Below are 3,929 nucleotides of genomic sequence, written 5' to 3'. Positions count from 1 at the left end.
ATCACGACCGTTATTAGGCATCTCTCCTTGACAATTTCTCGCACTCCCTCTCTTTGGACACTCTTCCTCTTTGTTCGTTTGGCAGGGATATCCCAGCGATCAGCTATATTAACTGGACATAAAAAATAAGGTGGAGTGCAACGAATACGCATCTGAATTAAAAAACAAATCAAAAGAACAAATAATGATCGTGCTGTGTGGCTGTCCCGAAATCAGCTGGCAGAGCGCCGAGTAACTTCACGAGCTGTCTTCCCTCGCATGTTTCTACGGCATCCCGAGTTGATTAGAGCCTCGCCGCAAGAAGATCTGCAGGCCGATGGAGACCAGGGATGCATTCGGCGAGTGCTACGAGCTTCTCGAGTTCTTCCGAGGTATGGGCCGCAGTGAGGGTGACCCTTAATCTGGAAACAGAAGATACCGTCGCGTCATGGGGAGGGGAAATAGGGAGGCCAGCAAGGCAAGAAGGAGAGTAAGTGAGGGGGAGCTCACCGACAAGCGTCGGACGCCACAGCTGGGGGGCGGATGGCAGTCACGAGGAAGCCGCGCTTGAGCATATGCTCGCTGGCCCGGAGGGCTGTGGCCTCGGAGCCAACAACGAGAGAGAGGATGGGGCTGCTGGCGGGGTGCTTAGTCATTGCCGCAAAATCTTGCACTTTTCTCCAAACAGCCTGCCTGCGCCATCCCTCCTTCCTGGCCACCGTCACCGCAGCTGCGCGAGATTTGGCGAAAGGTTAGGAGGGGTCGTTATCCTCGTCATTTGTGCGCAGCGCTCTGGGGAGGGAAGAGAACGAGCGCAAGTGGCGGGCATGTTGCGCAACGGGGGGCTTACCATAACAGGCCGCAACGACCGGCAATGGGGTGGCAGTCGTGAACATGTTGGGGCGACCAAATCCACGGACAAGGTTTCCAAATTTGTCGCTGCAGGCGATGTACCCCCCGAGACATCCGGTGGCCTTGCTGAGTGTGCCGACGATGATGTCGAGATGGTCCTGGATGTCATAGAGCTCTCCCACTCCGCCGCCAGTCTTACCGCAAACAAGCGTTGTATGTGCCTGAGAGGTTTCCGCGACGGGACGGGCGTAAGAACTAAGAAGGGGAGACGCCCGGAGTATATCGGAAGATGCGCGTAGAGTTCGGAGGACCTACTTCGTCGACGACGAGCAAGAAGCCGTGCTTTTTTCGGAGCTCCACCAGCTCGAGCATCGGTGCAAAGTCCCCTTCCATGCTGAACAGGCTGCGCAAGAAAGAAATCCACCAAGGGCACGGGTGTGTGAGCGATCGTAAAGAGAGCAGGGCAGACGCAACATGCATAGGTCCACCACCTACCTGTCGGTGACGACGACCTTCTTCTCGCTGGCGCAGTTGGTGAGCAGGAGGTCCAGGTGCTGCATGTCGTTGTGCCTGTAGACGGAGACGACGGCCTGGCGGTGGCGCTCCATCATCTGGAGGCCGTCAATGATGGACGCATGGTTCAGGCATCGGAGAAAACGGCAATCTTCTCAAGCGTAGTCGGCCGCGCGGATGCGGCATTGATGGAGGCCACGGCGCCCAGCGCTGCGAACAAGGCTGTGTTGGCTGCGAACCCCGTCGGCGTTATGACGCACGCCTCCTTGCGGTGCAGCTCCGCCAGCAGCGTCTCCAGTCGCCGGGGGGACTGTGTGCCCGCTGATCAGTGCCGCTGACCTCGGACCCATCCCGAAAGCCTTTGACGCCTGCGCCACGAGTAGGTCCTCTCATGCGATGCACTAGACGACGCAAACGTTGATGTAGAGCGTACCTTGATGGAGGCCTCGCGCACAGCGGGGTGGCCGCTGAGGTTGAGGTAGTCGTTGCCGGAGAAGAGAACCATCTTCCTTCTTACCGGCTCCCCGTCGCTGCTAGCTCCAGCCGTGGACTCCTCCACCTCCACGTCCAGCAAGGTGCGGTCCCATGGTCCGGGACCTTCTAACGTCCGGATGTTGGCCAAGGGATCGTCCTCGGCGTTCACCCTGGGGAGGCACATCTTGGGCAAGTACGCCAAAAACTTGGCCCTACCCCCCTCCGCAAGCGCTCTGTCCACCGATTCCTCCCACGTGGCAGATACCGATGCCATCTCAACTCCTTGCGCAGGCGAATGGCAGATATGGGCTTTTCCGGCAGGCCGGGCGGGAAAACTTGGGCTAGCCGTCGGTCGACCTTAGGGGAGGACGAAGAACGGCTTCGCGGTTGTAGCACTGGCCGGTGCACGGGAGGGTTATTTATGCGGGAACGGGCCGCCGTCGCCGTCTGCTTCCGAAAACTATGACGATGCCGTCTTGGGTGGCCGGCGCCGGCGCCGGCACCTTTGATTTCTTTGACAGCTCTCTCCCGAGGCTGTCCTGGGTCCCTTCATTGGAGTGCCAATTATGTTCGGCTTCTACCCTCGGTCGACGACGCTGATTATGCCAATTATGTTCGACTTCTACTCGGTCGAAGACTCTCGCGGCCAACGAGGGTGTGCTAATTATGCTAATTAACTCGTCAAAATAAGGGAACTCTGGCGGACCCCCGCAACACGAAACGCGAAACTTCTGACTTTGCCTGTGAAACGATTTGCCCCCCGACTTCACCTCTAGTCTATCCAAAAGAGTGGGCGGCCATCGGAGGAGCGCCAGCGGTATAGTTCACGTCCTTTGAAAGTGTGCAGGCTTCCTTCCGGTTCAGCGCATGCAGCCGGCGCAGAGGCAGGGGCAGGGCCCCGAGAAGGGCGCGAGACTATCCACCAACCGAGTATATTGCTGATAATCTCCAGCCTTTCCGGAAACAAATACGACTTGGGCCGGGCCAAAGACTGTTTCATTCGGGAAGATCGGTCCGCGGACTCATCCCACGGAACCCGCGACTGTACCGCTCATCATATGACGGGCTTTGAACTCCGCCTCCGCCTCGTCAACCTTCTTCGCACATCACCGATCACAATTTCGAAAGGCGATGGTTGAAAGCTACTGTCCGACAGCTGCAAGATGAACGCTGCGCTGAGGTCCGCCTCGTATCCGTCGTTTCAGAGAACCACTGGTCGTATCAAACAGGCCAAAGACGATGACCCAGGACGTGGCCTGACGGCAAGGTTAACAATCGTCGGGTGCCAGTACGCCCCGACCCGTTAGTTCCTCGAGGATGCCGTCGAAATACGAGTATATTTATCTTTTTTGAGACGATCAGATGTTTATAACGCTACGGGACGACCGCCAAATGAGATATTGATCGCAAGCCACGTCGAATCTATGTTTGGACCTTTATTCCGCAGGCGTAAGTCCATGGCCTTGAAAATTCTTCAAAGCTTTTTACGTTAAATGAGCTAGGATCACACTTAGAGCATGGGCTAACATGTACAGTTTTTGACAACTTTAAAATGGTAACACATCTTTAAACGTGCATGTTTTTTTCACGTCAGATCATGTACGTCAATTCAGAATCGCTTGAGCACACCAAGCATTGACGTTAGGCAACAAAGCATCAATCCGTAATTCCGGATGACGCCGACTATCGTATTCGTCATAATTTCCTATCACCTTTATCACTTCTTCAGAATTCTTGTCCCAAGTCAACTCCCACGCCATTTATGATGTGGAAAACGTTTTTTTAACGCTGTCTATCATTCTAGCTACATTAAGGATGAATGGCCCGTCAATTCTGTCAAAAAAACTCAATACACCCCGCAGATTGGCGGCATCTAATACATCAAAATTATTTAGGTTTCCATTATTATATGAGCTTAGAGTTTAATGTATTTAGATTGAACAACAACAGAGAACGCCAGATGAACATTGACCTCTGAACCTTCCCCTCTCACTCACTGCAATTTAAAAACCCTCTTTTTCCCATCTAAAATAGAGCGGTTTAACTGACCCGACCTTGACGACTATGAAAACACAAAAAAATATACTTCACTGAATTAATAATATCGCCTC

At 54.2% G+C, this 3,929-nt stretch overlaps 1 pseudogene; it reads right to left on the bottom strand.

The window, feature by feature from the left end:
* Positions 1-283: 283 nt before the first annotated feature.
* On the bottom strand, positions 284-2,432 carry LOC144703410 (8-amino-7-oxononanoate synthase-like; annotated as a pseudogene).
* Positions 2,433-3,929: the final 1,497 nt, after the last annotated feature.

The sequence above is a fragment of the Wolffia australiana genome, chromosome 5, assembly GCF_029677425.1.
Source record: "Wolffia australiana isolate 7733 chromosome 5, ASM2967742v1".
Lineage (NCBI taxonomy): Eukaryota > Viridiplantae > Streptophyta > Magnoliopsida > Alismatales > Araceae > Wolffia > Wolffia australiana.
The sequence above is the reverse complement of the archived record's forward strand: the minus strand, read 5'-3'. Positions and strand labels throughout refer to the sequence as shown.